We start from the raw sequence: 15,034 nt of genomic DNA on the forward strand, positions 1-15,034 counted from the left end.
ACGGACGAGACGTCCGTCAATTGACCATCTCGCGGATTCCGGGCTGGTCGACGCGTCCGCGGACAGCCGAAGCTTCGACGAGCTGCAAACGCAGCAGACAGATAGATTTGTTTTCAAGTTAATCGCGTGACATCGAAATTTGTTATAGTTTATATATTGTTATATTTTTTGTACACAAGGAAAAGACAAAATGAAATGAGAATATCACTCGATGAACCAGTTGGCCATTGCATTAAAGTGCATCATTGAATGAAAAGAAATTGAATGCAAAAAAAGAATGCAAGAAAGAATTGAATGCACGATAAAGTGGCTTAGAAATTTGAATGTTATAGCATTCGTGTTATTTTGCATCACGATGACAGTGAATGCTATAGCATTCACTTCGTTCACTTCGCCAACTACATAGTTCGAAAATTACGTATAATTAAAGGATTATAATTTTTCATCAAATTACAATTGGAAAGTGAAATTGTATGACATCAATTGCTCTTTGTTCATTCTAACGCTTCTTTGAAAAGCGTGTAGCTAAAATGTATCGCAAAGGAAAAAGCAATTATTTGTGTTCATACTATACACAGTTTTTTCATAATAATTATTTATATTTCTTTATTTGTTCGTTTTATATCGTCTTGGCCTTCAAATATTCGAAACATCTTAAAATTCAAGAATGTATTTTAATTTCCACTAAAAATTACAATTTAAACAGCAGATTGGGATTACTTTGTATGCATGACGAGTATACTAACCCTGACTTAATTTATTATTGCGATATTTCCTTATGTTAATAGGAAAATTGTTGCTTAACCCTTAAATGCACCGTGTTGCCATTTGACAACATACAGAAGAATATTTTGTTTTGTAGCCGATTGGCTATATACGATAATTTTGTAATAAAAAACTATTTTCCTAAAGATATAATTTTTTTCTTCGCTTTTTTCCCTTAATACACACTCATTTTTTAAATGAAGTTTGATAAGTAGAAATTGAAAACAAAAAGTCATGCATTTAAGGGTTAATACGTTGTTTAACAATTTGACTGTCATCGTATAATTAAAGGATTTTATTGAGACAAACTAAAATTGGAAGGTTAAGTTGTATGACATCAATTATTTTGGCCACATTCTTACATTTTGAGGGTCCTAATAAGATTAGCAATATACACGGTGTCCCAAAATTACTGTACAAGTGGGAAATGAGAGGTTCCTGAGGTTATTTGAAGTAATTTTTTCCTTTACAAAAATTTTCTCCAAGGCATCCTTTACGAGTTATTAACGAAAAACAGTTTTTCGTTAATAACTCGTAAACGAAGCCGCGGATTGCATTTTCGCTAAGGAGAAAGTTGCTTCAAATGACCTCAGGAACCCCTCATTTCCCGCTTGTACAATAATTTTGGGACACCCTGCATATTTGATTGGCGTGAAAATAAATCTTCAGATTTGGGCAAGTAATTCCGTCTCTCACCCACATATGGATGACATAACAGTGAAAACGTTAAGCATTACTATTACTTCGGATTGCGAATGCTGTGCAATCTCAGTTTTGCGAACCTTCGACAGCTGAAATTAGCATCAGCTGATTTCGTTTCGCGTAATAAAAGAAATAATTCAATTTAATCTCTTACATCATAATGAATCAGACTCAGGATGAATTAGGCGAACACATTTTTTTGTTACTTTTTATCTCAGATATACAAGGTGTCTTATTTAACCCTTTGCACTCGAGTGGTGACTCTGAGGCACCATTAAAATTGTTACAGCATATTCCAAGATAATTTTTATATTAACAAAGTTTACATCTAAGAAATTGTTAATAGTGTATCTGTTGTACAAGTCACCACAAGACTCAATTTCATATGCATAAAATGTACTTTGTTACATAAAATAGAAATACTATAAGCCAGAAAAATTATTTTAGGTTTGCGGTTAAAATAGCTTCGAGTGCAAAGGGTTAGAGACTACAGTAGGATATCTCGGAAGGAGTTATAGTTATCAAAAAAATGTTCCTACAAAAGTTGTTTCATAGGACAGACTACATCACGTAGTATTAATTGTTTCCTTGCGGGTGGAGCGATGCAGGAGATCCGAAGGTCAATCTAATTTTCTTAAATGCAAGGCTATATTTTTGTTCTGCAGAAAGTAACAGCGGTCACTGAAAGAAATCGAAAGAGGTGCTACACAATATTATTCTGAGTTCGATAAAGGTAAACCGTTAGCTTATTGTTGCGTCCTGCATTGTTCGACAACCACTATCTCGTTCAGCAACCTTGTAAAGCAACGTCTCCACCCCGAAGTACCACAACGGTCGTCAAGTTGATCGAATACTGCGAGCCTGGAACGACGAATGGAGAGAATCGGAATTTTCGGGTATTACCGCGGTTGCCTTGTAAGCCGAGAGCTGTTTGTCGCGATGCAAACGATCGTGTGAAAGTCTCGCCGGCTCGTTAACGCCACCCTCCGTGGTCTCCGCAAAGGATGACCGAGAGGGAGGAGTCTTTCAGCCGAGGCCTCGGAGGAGAGGCTGCCAGAGTCCGTTGAGGTCCGGGGACACCGGGTACCCGAGGGGCCAAGGGAGAGAGAGAGAGACGAACTGCTGGGAAGAGCAAAGATTCCGGGGAACGAAGAAAAATAAACGGACGGAGGCCTCTCCCGGCAAATTAGCTACTTTATCAACAGCGTGCCGCTTTGTTGCGAAGCCTTACCAGAGTAAGGTCCGAACCCGGGTCCACGGTGGTCTTGCTGGGATTTTTCTGCCGGGTACCTGGACCTTTTCTATCGGGTAGCTCTGGGCCTTATTGGTTTTTCCTTCTCGCTTTTTCCGATTTCCAACCGATACACGTTGGTTCCCTCGACGTTAATCTCCATCGGCTGCCTTTGATGGCAACGACGACCGTGACGGCGCTTTCGTATCTGGAATAACGACGGCCGGGATAAGAAGATGGTGCACGTGCACTCTCGGTGCTCTCGTTACTTCGAAAGTATATTTAACCGAATCCTTTGTACTCGAGTGGTGGCACCGAGACATTGTCCGAAAGCATTTTTACGTTATCAACTTTGTTTATGTTTAAACAATTGTTGAAAGTGTGTTGTGTTGTGTGAGTTAGGACTAGACTGCGGATCTTTATGCAAAATAAAAATTGTCGATGTTAATTGTAAGAAGTATAATTGTGATAAAAATGTCTTTCCTTTTTTAGTGTTTGTAATAAGTTGTAGACAATGTAACGATGTCCTTAAATTCTACTAATGTATCTATAGCTTTGTATTTGTGATTGATATTAAATAAATAAAATTTATATAATCTTTTCAAATTATTATTCAACTTAATTTTGTTATAAATAAGATAAATAGATTAACTAATTTATATCCTAAAATTATTTCAATTATTTTTTCATACTTATCACAATATACAATATTTTTTAACATTTCTAAATGAACAGTCTTACATAAAATATTTGTGAAGAAAACATACTTACAATAAATAATATTCCATTTAAATTATATTTAATTTTATTAATATTATAATAAAAAATAAATCCTAAAAAATATACTATTCATAATATTTTCTTATCTAATTTAGTCAAATGAAAAGCATACTTATTTATTGTATTAAAATAATTATAGCCAGAAGATATAATTAATGTTATTATTAAAAACTTACAAATAAATGTAAAATTTATTCCTCTTCTCAAATTGTCCTTTTTTATTTACAAGTTGAAGGACAATTGGGGAGAATTTACTGTAATATGAAAATACTGTAAGTCGGAAGAACTATTTTAGAACCAGAGCTAAAATGGCTTCGAATTCAAAAGATCAATCTTAATTGCGGAAATATCGAAGGACCCCAAAGGAATGGAACGAGAAAACACTTGAGACGAGTATTAAGCTAGAACTACGTTCTAATTGTACAGACTAATTTATTAAATAATTATTAATTGTACAGTCACACTGTCTCTTCCAAACATTCGAACTAAAACGCGTCCGCAGGATTTAATGCTACATAATGATGAAAGATTATTATCGTGTAATGTAGATTATTTTTGCAATAGAAAGTTCAAGACTCTCTTTTTAGCAGGCAACAAAAACTGTTGCAACACACGGTTGGTGACCATAATAACCATTCGAACTGTCCCCGCTTGCAGATGTCGGGGATTCGGCGAGAAAAACCTTTCCCGATGATTGCTTTATTCTTTTACCACTTTCACGTGCGCGGCAGATTTTGCTGGTAGAAACGACTCTGAAAAGTCCCAAAAATTAACATCAGAGAAATATGACAAGACGGCGTCCTTTATCCCTCGCCAAACAGGGCAGAGCTGTAAAAAAAAGTATGCAACCATGGCATTGCCTTTTCCGGGGACATTTACAGTGGTCCAAAGTATTCGTACACTTTTTAAAACGCAATAAATTTGTCAAAACCGAACTAAGCGACTTGAATCTTTTTTAGATGATGAAGGGTCTAGTCTACCAGATGATGGCTAGAAAGCTTTTTTAAATTTAGCTACTCCTTGGAACGAAAAGAAAAGATTAAAAAAACCTTGTCTTTAACTTTTTTATCTGAATAGTCCATTGCGACTGTCAGGGTCAAAATATGGCAAATAAGGTTCAAGTAGTAGCATAATTTCACGTAGTAGCATAAAAATCGCATACTTTTTTGTACCGATCTCGATTGCAGCTGCCAGTTCGCAATCGTCTAAATAAGTTTCGGCGATGCCTGAGCGATATGGACTCTGCATAGTTTCGGCAACGACCTTGACCCGAAATATTTCCGCCATTTCGCCAGGCCGAAGACGTTACATACGAAGCGCTGTCAGGCGAGACAGGAGGTGTGTAAGGGCGTCGAGCGCGAAGAGGATCGCCAAACGAAGACGTGCGTGGAGCGATTTTCGCCGACGAATGAAAGGGCGGTGGATGATCGGGCCCCTGGGAGCAGGCCCTGCAGACTTGTGCAGACTCGACGAAGCCTGCAGAACGCTGGTGAGAGGCCACGGGGCCGGAACAAAGATGGCCAGGAGGCGCAGCACGCGATTCACCGCGGCCAGCCGAGTTCCAGGCCTTGTCGCCGTAATCTCCGTGGCCCGATTCTGCCGCGAACTTCGTGGAACCCGGCCAGGAGGAGGGAGATTTATCGGATTTGCAAATAATGAGACTATGTTTCAAAGGGGGCCCGACCGACGCGTCCTTTTGTTCCTGCCAGATTCCACCGGTGATCCTGCGCCCCCTTTTTTCGCCGGGCGTCTCGCGTTTTCGTACAGGTTCCTAGTCCCAGACCTTTAAAAAGTCGATGGCCCTCGATTTTCTTCAAACACAATACAGTAGCGGTCGCAACACCGTGCTTTCATATACGCGCGGTGTACAATTGTTACTTATTTATTTATTTAGTTTGTTTCGCGTTTCGAAATCTACGAACGTATGGTTCGCTCACTGAATTTCAAACTTAGGGCTGCGGAATTTAACTCTGAACTTACAAAATCTTAAAAATAACTAACGTGTATTGCTCTGTAACGACCGTAAAACGGTACAGTTGATTCTTTCTAATTGTCCCTCGGCTTGGAAACAAAAATGGAAACAATTTGGGGAGGAGGAGGTGCGATTTTTCGAGCCTCGCGGCTCTTTTCTGTAGTTGATGGCAATCGATAATTATGAAAACGAGTCGAAAGGCTCGAATAATCGAATTTTCTTTTTTCAAATTGTCCAAGTTTTGTGTAGAGTCTGAGCGTCAATTAGGGAGAATTTACTGCAATGCGATCGATGAACTGCGGACCTTTAAGCAAAATAAGAATCATCTGCTCTTTATTGATAATAATAAGAAGCTTTAATAGCTTTAATAATAGCTTAAATAAGCTTTAATAATAAGAAGCTCCTCATTCATTCTTTCACAGTTTTAACCAATGAAAATAGTACATATTCTTGGATTCCTTTAATCTTAAGAAATAATCTGTTCTATAGAACGTTTCTATAGTTCTGAACGAAGCAGAAAATCTACGTTGAAACTCGCCTCATATCGGTTTACATTCTCAAAGAAGGAACTTACAAGATTAATTTTATCTAACGTTTCATCAATTTCATATCGGAGGACAGATCATGCTCTAGAAATGAGAGACGGATGAGGGTTAAATTTCATCGACACATTTTTATTATGATCATGATTATTATCATATTTATTTATTATTATGAAATTTGCAACCATCGATGTTAATTTTTCAGGCTCGGTTTCGATAAGAGGAAGCGTTCTTCAGGTTAGTTATCATCGGCTCATTTAGCTCCGATGGACGTAGAAAATGGACGAAGGTGGCTTCGAAGGTGCTGAAGAATTTTAATCGCGAATGCATACAATTTTATTCTAATCTCAATTCGATGAAGTGGCGGTGCTTTATTAACGCATTTAGGAACAATTGCCGAGTCCCTTCGTCTAGCTTTTCGTACTTTTGAAGCTCGTAAGCACTTCGGAGCATTTTAGCAAATTTTTCGAAGTGCCTTTAGAAAAAGGAGCCAGGATTAATTCCGCTTTCGCTAATTGCGCGATCAGTGCAATAATATCGTAATACAATAATAGTACTACGAAATTCCGCGAAATCGTGGTTTCGCACGACGCTTTCGGCAAGCCGGCGCTGACTCGTGTTCGGCAAAAGAAATCGCATGCGTTTCTCACGCAGAGATTCCGTCGGACGCGAAGCACGCGTGAGCCAGCAATTTGCCACGGGAACGGGCCTCGCTAATTGAACCGTATTATCGAGCCAATCATATCGTTCAAGGAAGAGCAGAGAGTATTTACATACATGCGAAATTCGGAGGGACGCCGCCTTGTCCGCGGACAATGTTTTCGGACATCGTCGATTATTCGGCGGGATCTCCTGTTTAAAAACGCTCCTAAACGCTTCTTGCACGCCTCTTTTTCAAGTAACCTTTTCATACTTAACAATTCGTTCGCGACGAGAACTCCTTTCCTCCTCTCCTCGGGCACCGTCGTGCAATTAGCGTGATTGCTTCCGGGACCGTCAGCTGGACACGGTTCCTGTTCGCAATTATAATACGGGGTACGTAATTTTAAATGATTGTTAGAAGATTCGCCGGTGGACTGTACAAATTATATGCCGCGTCCACCATAGCGTGATTTCTACACCCTCGGCGCGGTGGAGCAAAGTGGCCGCGATGTTCGCCATAAGCTTGGGAAATCAAACCGTCAAAATGTTTCCTTGTACTTTACTTATTGCGGGAACCGACTTTCGCACAGACGAGCAATAAGTCGTGCATCTTGAGAAACGACACCGAAGTCTCGACGACTGTGCTGTATTTACGTTTCGCGTGTATCTTGTTAACCCTCGGTTTCCGGTAACGGAGTCTCTAGAGAGCTTTCGATTTTATCGACAGCTACGCGTGTTAGTGGCGTATCTACAAGTCGCGAACGACCTCGATACCGTACAGCGAGTGACCGTATTTCGAGGGTCAAGGAAGTGTACACGAAGGCAGCACTTGATTAGGTGTTGCCCTCTCTTATGTACCTTTTTTGCTCTTCATATACAAGTATCCCAAAATTTACTTAAAATCAGGAAATGGCGGATTCATCAGGTTATTTGAAGAAACTTTTTCCTTAGCGAAAATGCAATCCGCGGCTTCGTTTACGAGTTATTCAAGAAAAACAGTGACCAATGAGAGCTCGCCTAGCGCTAGGCGGCCGAGCCAATCGGCGGAACTGGGCTTCGACCGCTCGTTGGCTCGACCTGCCTCGCGCCTCTCATTGGTCACTGTTTTTCGTTAATAACTCGTAAACGAAGCCGCGGATTGCATTTTCGCTAAGGAAAATGTTTCTTCAAATAACTTGAGGAACCCGGCATTTCCTGATTTTGAGTAACTTTTGGGACACTCTGTACAATGTTGCAAGTGTTGAAATGAATGAACACTTAAACTGCATGCTCTTGTTGACTCTTTATAGCTTAATGTAAACTTTGAAGTCATGTACAGACGTACCAGGTTCCTTTTTTAAACTAATTTAATGTTTGTATTTTGTATTTGTTACTTCGATACTCGCTGGTTTTCAATTACTTATGAATTTTGTATGTCCAAATAAGAAACTAGGATCCTAGAGGGTTTAAGGAAAAATTGCCAATGTTGTTTACAAGAAGAAGGAACCAGCGAAAAATTCTTCTCTCTCTTTCTCTCTCTCTCTCTCTCTCTCTCTGCAGTCATTTAAACCCTTTCCGCACAGTTAGAACGATTAGAATACCTTCGATCGTAAGAATTTCTTTGAAGAAGAGGAAAATTTGTTTAACTGTGTCCACAATATATTTAAACGTTTGAGTGCTGATGAAAAAAGCACATGATTTTGTGTTACGACCGAAGAGGTAACATAACAATAACGACTGACATATTGGACAGATTCCAAATAGAAAGTGCAAACAGATGTTTCAATCTAATTTCAAATAAATCGTACATTGCATTTTATTCTTAACTAATGTATAAAATAATAAAGCCATGGGAAATGAAACTTTCGTTAGAAAATGAAATGGAAGCACAATGTTCGGGTCACTCGTGATCCTAAAATCGAAGCGAATACAAGTAACTTGTTCTCTGACACTGTAGTGCAAACGTCGATTCACTCTTAATAATGATGATATCTGCAGAATTTCATGAGAATTTCCCACACTGAACAGGTTGTACTAGAAGCAGATGGTATTAGCAATAGGATTAAATGAAATAGCACTATGAGGACAACTAGTTTGGCAGATTAGACGCTAGACAAAGGTAAACGACTAATCTGAACTCGGACCATGCTAGACGTTAAACAGAACAACATCACTTGCTAGTTCGATCCTGCATCATGTTTGAGGACTTATCTAGCCTGGCACCTAGCTAAAGATTAGATGTAACACTACAAGCACTTGCTAACCAACTAGTTCAAGCCTAGACCGAGCATGACTGGTCTGGACTAGGACCAAGCTGAAAGTTAAATGCGATAACAACAGCATTTGCTAGTTCGATCGTAAACTAAACTAGAGGAACAATCCGAATATGAATCCAGCTAGGGATTATACGCAATAGCAATCGCAGTTGATAAATCGATGTTGGACCATGATAGAGGAACGACTTAAACTTAGATCAAGTCAAAGGCCTAAAGGTTTAAGTCAGCAACAGCATCACTTGTTATTTGAATCCTACGACAAGCTTGAGGAGCCACCTGGACTAGGACCAAGCTAGAGACGAAATGCAACAGCATCAGTACTTGCTGACCAATTAGTTCAATCCTGATCAATCAAGATCAATCTCGAAGTTGAATAAAACAGGCATAGCACTTGCTGGTTCGATCCTGAACCAAGTTAAGAAAGAAAGGAACGATCGAAGCTTGAACCAAGCCAGCGATTAAACGCAATAACAAACGCGCTTGCTGCATCGATCTCGGCCCAAAATAGATGCACAACCTAAACTTAGACCAAGTCAATCGCACGGATGCTTGAAAACTGCATCACGAGTCAAACTCGTCGAAGCACGGCGACGAATTGATCCGCGAAACATTCTTCCCGTAGAATCTGCAAAGTTCATCGAAGCTGATCAGCGTAGGCGTGAAACAGCGACAGGCCGCGCCGCCTCGAATCGGGCCCAGGCGCAGCTGTAGAAACACCTGTGGACACCTCGGTGTGCGAATGACAAGACGGATCGTCTCGGTTAACAAGTGAAATCCATAAAAACGGCGGGAGACCGGGCATTCCGCGGGTTAGCGTGTCGGTGCCTTAAAACGGATGCAAACTCCCTGGCGCTCCATTAAATCCCGGCTTTCAATTCGAGCCGGGCCGAAAGGAGCCCATCAGGCCGGCCTATATTCCAAAAACCATCAGCCTGGACCCCGGAGAGAAACAAGCTCCGCGAACGCGATCGTTCCTCGCAATCTCCCGGCGTTCCTTCTAAACGTGGCCCGAAACCCGAGCTGAACATTTTTGGCCCTCTCCGTGGCCGATCCTTCCGGAGCAAAAAGGATCTCGCCATATCCTTTGATCCTCGCCAAGGAGCCGTTCCCTTTCCTTCCTCCTCTTCTCTCTTTCTCCCGTCCCTTCTCTTTTCTCTTGCGACGGGTTCCTCCGAGCACCGGCCCTGGAAGGAAGGACCTCCCTGGACTCTGGCTCGCCGCTTTGGAGGTCCCGTTCCCCCCTCGCTCTTTCCCCGTACACCTCATAGGCAAAGGGAGGCTAACGGACGTGGCCGGAGTGGGAGGCCGAAAGAACGGGCCCCGATGAAGACGAAGAGGCCAGCGGTGGGGCGAGCTGGAGGCCCGCTAAGGACAAGGTCTCCTTTTACTTCGCGTCCGAACCAAGTCGGTTCCTTTTCACGCTCAGGTGCCTAGAGGGTAGACCGTTTTCTCCCTTGGTCTAGGATCGATGTGCTGGGGTAGTGTACAGCCGGTTGTGCGAAGTATTCGAAAATAAACAAAATTATAGAATAAAAAACTTTAGTAATAATAATAATAGGAAATATCGAGTTGTAGCAGCACTTGATTTACGAATATCACGATAATTTTATTTTTTTTTATTTATCACGATAATTTTTCACTTATTGTATTGTTTGCGTCTATGGCGTTCGTATTGCAGAAAATGCCAAAGGATTTAAATAACAATAACAATTTTCACAATACTAAAACCAAAATTCTATCCTTTCCGTATTTTGCAGTTCAAATATTGAAGAAAATAGATCGACGAAAAATGAACAGAAAAGCGTCGTATTTTAATTTATCTTCCGAACGAATTAAGATATTGAAAATTCGTTTAAACAGCTCGATTCTAGCATTAATGTTATGTTGGTTGGTTGTTCGCATCCCTTAAATGCGAGCGAGGATCGATCAAGAAAAGAATGTGTCGAATATCTTTCGAAGAACTATCTTTCTCCAAAGCTTCATCAAGCTTCGAACTAGCTGATCAGCAAGTGCCGTTGTGTTTAACTTCTAGCTGCGTCCTAGTCTACATCAGATCTGTTGCTTGTTCTAGGATTGAACTAATTAGGCCAGCAAATGCTAATACCATTGTATGTAATCTCTAACTTGCTCCTAGCGCAGAGTGGTTCGTTATCTTGGACTTAGCGTGCTCCTAGCTGGCCAGCAAGTGCTGGACCTGTTGCATTTTATCTCTAGCTTAGTCACAATCCAGTTTAGTTCTCCGGATTGGACCAGCAGCGAGTTCGGTTGCTATCCACGTTTAACCGCTAGCTTGAGCTTTCAATTCTTCCTCTATCTTCGTCTAGGATCGAACTAGGAAGTGCTGTTGATTTTATATTTAAGCTGCAGCTCGGCCTCAGCCTAAAACACCCCTTTAACTCCGTCCAGGATTGCACCAGCTGGCACGGCAAATGTTGGTTAGTATTGTTGCATTTAACCTTTAGCTTGGTGCTATAGCCTAAACCAGTCCTCTAATTTGATCTAGAATCGATCTGGTAAGTGCTGTTACTGTTGCTTGGTCCGAGTTTCGATTAGTCGTCTACCTTGGTCTAGGATCGAACTAGTCATCCTCCAGCCTGCTGTTTCATTTGATCGTGTTGCTAATGCAACCCATATCTAGCACAACCTGTTTCGTGTGCGGGGGATTCTCATAAAATTATATAGATGTATTGATAGTTGGAATCCGAGCAATGTATCATTACTAACGATGAATCGACATTTACACTACGATGGGAGGGATAAGAAGTTATATTCGTTTCGCTTGCGGGATCAGAAGTGACCCCAACATTCTATTTTCCTTACATTTTTTTAACGAAACTTTAATTTTCCATGTATTTATTATTTTATGTATTAGTCAAGAACAAAATGCAATGCACGCTTTGTCGAAAATTAGATTAACTTATCTTTTTGCAGCTTTTTCAATATACCAGTTAGTTTCATGAAAATCATCGTATCGGTTCAGCCTTTGCCACATTTTGACGCAGATTTTTTTATACAGATTTCCAAGTTTTAAGCGTTAATTTGTCGTAAGTAAGGAAATGATGTGCTCTTGTCATTAACATTCGAGCATCCAAATAAATATAGACATACAATAAATGTATATTTTCTTTTTACTCGGAGAAATTCTTGCAATCGAAAGGGTTCTAATCGTTGTAATTGTGTGGAGAATGCTATATCAAGGGTTAAAACGATTGCATAGAGAGAGAGAGAGAGAGAGAGAGAGAGAGAGAGAGAGAGAGAGAGAGAGAGAGAGAGAAATTGAGAGGGAGAGAGAGAGAGAGAGAGAGAGAGAGAAATTGAGAGGGGGAGAGAGAGAGAGAGAGAGAGAGAGAGAAATTGAGAGGGAGAGAGAGAGAGAGAGAGAGAGAAATTGAGAGGGAGAGAGAGAGAGAGAGAGAGAAATTGAGAGGGAGAGAGAGAGAGAGAGAGAGAAATTGAGAGGGAGAGAGGGAGAGAGAGAGAGAGAAATTGAGAGGGAGATATAGAGGGAGAGAGACAGAGACAGAGAGAGGAATTTCTCTTTGCTTCCTTCTTCCTCCAAACGACGCTGGTATGTCTTCCCTTAACCCATGGGCACTACGGCTTCTTTCACAGCCACGTTGATTGGCACTTTTTAGTTCTTAATCATTTCCTTGATAGAACGAGACTATTTTTGTTTCTTTTATGTCTCAATTCTACCTTCATTCTTAGAATTTGATAACAGAAGACAGGGATTGAAAAGATTGCGAACAGAACTCTATGAAGCTATCATACATGGTGGACACACATAGAAGGATGAAAAATTATTCAACTAATAAGTGGAAATCTATTAATTTCCAATTGATTAGTTAGTAAATAATCAACTATTCAACTAATTTAATCTTATTAATCTCAGTCTACTAATCCATAGTATATTAATTTTCTGGTCCCTTTAAAAAAGAAACCGTCGCGTGTATCATTCTAGCAAGAGGTTAAACGAACCGGGCGACTTACGATCAAGGTGGCAGAGGGGAGGAGGGGTAGACCGCGCCGCGCAGTGGGCCAAGAAGCACCCAAAAGCGGTAAAAAACATTTTCTGGCAGAAAACGTATAAAATTTATGTCCAACATTTTGGTATTTTACGGCAGACCATTACATGTGTATGAACATTGAATAAATAATAAAATTCATCTTCCAGAAACATTCATGAATAATAATGTATCGTAGAACGCAACGGTTAAATGCAGATGTTTGAAAATCAATTTAACCACGATCAACAACTCATGCAACAACTGGTGCAAATTAATCGATAACTAATTGAGAACAAATCAATAATTTAAGAACGAATAAACGACCGATTAAAAACGTAAATTACATGTTATCTTATTAACACTAGATTTACAGAGCGCAAAAAAAGACAGCTGTTTTGTATCAGTTTATAAAAGTAACAATAAGACGTTCATTCTGATTTTTCTAACAGCTGTTATTGTAACATTCGCCGGTGTAAGTGTACACATAAATTGAATAAATAACTCGGAAATGTATCTTTCACGATAATCCAATAATCGTGAATGAAAAAATTAGTGATCCGTCATTTTGACGGGCTCCGTAAATCTAGCGTCGATGCGACACATTTAATGGAATTAGCGCGCCGAGTCCCAAAAGGACAGCCCGCGGTTCCCTTGGTAGCCGAAATACTCCGCGACCACAGGTGTCGTGCGATCGTTCGTCGGCGTCACCGGTGCCGAGTCTTCCGTGACCATCGAGCATCGCGTAACATCGTTTTCGACGTCGAAAACGCGGCGAAAAAAATACGAGGTTGCCGGTTGCGCGCGCGATTTGACGTGGCCGCGGTACGCACGCACACTCGAACACCCCCAGACACCGCGGGTACGGCCACGACCACGAACCCCGTGGGCCCGTAGAACCGCATTCCAAGCTGGCTTCACGGATGGGGCCCCGATCGGTCGTCAGAGGAGGGAGGGGGCAGGACGAAACGGGCCGCGGAAGGGCGCGAGCGCGAGAAGGAGGGGTCGCAACCGAGCGAGACACCGGGACAGGGAGAGGACCGCTAGAGAGGGAGAGGGAAAGAGAGAGAAAGAGAGAGAGAGCGACAGAGAGAGGTCAAGATAGCGAGCCAGAGAGAGAGAGAGAGAGAGAGAGAGAGAGAGAGAGAGAGGTCAAGATAGCGAGCCAGAGAGAGAGAGAGAGAGAGAGAGAGAGAGAGAGAGAGAGGTCAAGATAGCGAGCCAGAGAGAGAGAGAGAGAGAGAGAGAGAGAGAGAGAGAGAGAGGTCAAGATAGCGAGCCAGAGAGAGCGAGAGAGAGAGAGAGAGCGAAGGAGACAGCGAGAAAGGAATTGAGATAGAGGAAGAGAGCAAGCGAGAGAGAGAGAGAGAGAGAGAAATTGAGAGGGAGAGGGAGAGACGCAACGGGCTGGGGAATAACTCGATAAAGCGAAGGACCCCTTCTAATTAAAATGAGTTCCGCCGTGGGTCCTCGTGTACCACTCTCGCCGCGGTCTTATTTCGTCGCGAATACCCCACCCCCTCTCCGTGGCCGAGATCTCCCCCTTCTTCCTGGCATCTTCCTGGTCCCCTGGAATTCGAATGCCGGACACGTGGGAATTTCTGGTGGGGAGGGCTTTTTCTGCCGCAGAATTGATAGCGGACGATTGATTCGGTTTTTCATCGCGAATGACTGCCCGCTCGCCGACCGGGGTGGCTTTCGAACTGGAGGGCCGCCGATAGGGGCACCCAGTGCTCCTAGGATGGTTGTGGTTAGTTTTGGGAGAGCAGACTGTTGTTTCGAGGATTTTTGTGATGCTGTTTTATTCGTAGCGGATCTCTTCGGGGTGAGCGAAGATTATTTCGGTGTGAACTTCGATTCTGTGGCTTGCATTCATTGAACCGTAGCGTATAGGATTTATGTTTTTATTAAAAATATTATGCAATTTGAAATAGTATCGGTACGAAGCATTAGTGATCGAAACTTCAAGCGACAATATCTCGGAAGTGAAAAGATACGACTTGCGGCGTTCTTACTTGCAGCCACGGAATTGTTCAGTAAAATTGGGTTCCTGCACTCATTGAGATTTAATGTGAACTTAGGGAGATTAATTGTGGTATTTAATAGAAATCATTTACATTGGATGTATTGACATCATTTAG

The sequence above is a fragment of the Megalopta genalis genome, chromosome 13 (assembly GCF_051020955.1).
Source record: "Megalopta genalis isolate 19385.01 chromosome 13, iyMegGena1_principal, whole genome shotgun sequence".
Taxonomy (NCBI): domain Eukaryota; kingdom Metazoa; phylum Arthropoda; class Insecta; order Hymenoptera; family Halictidae; genus Megalopta; species Megalopta genalis.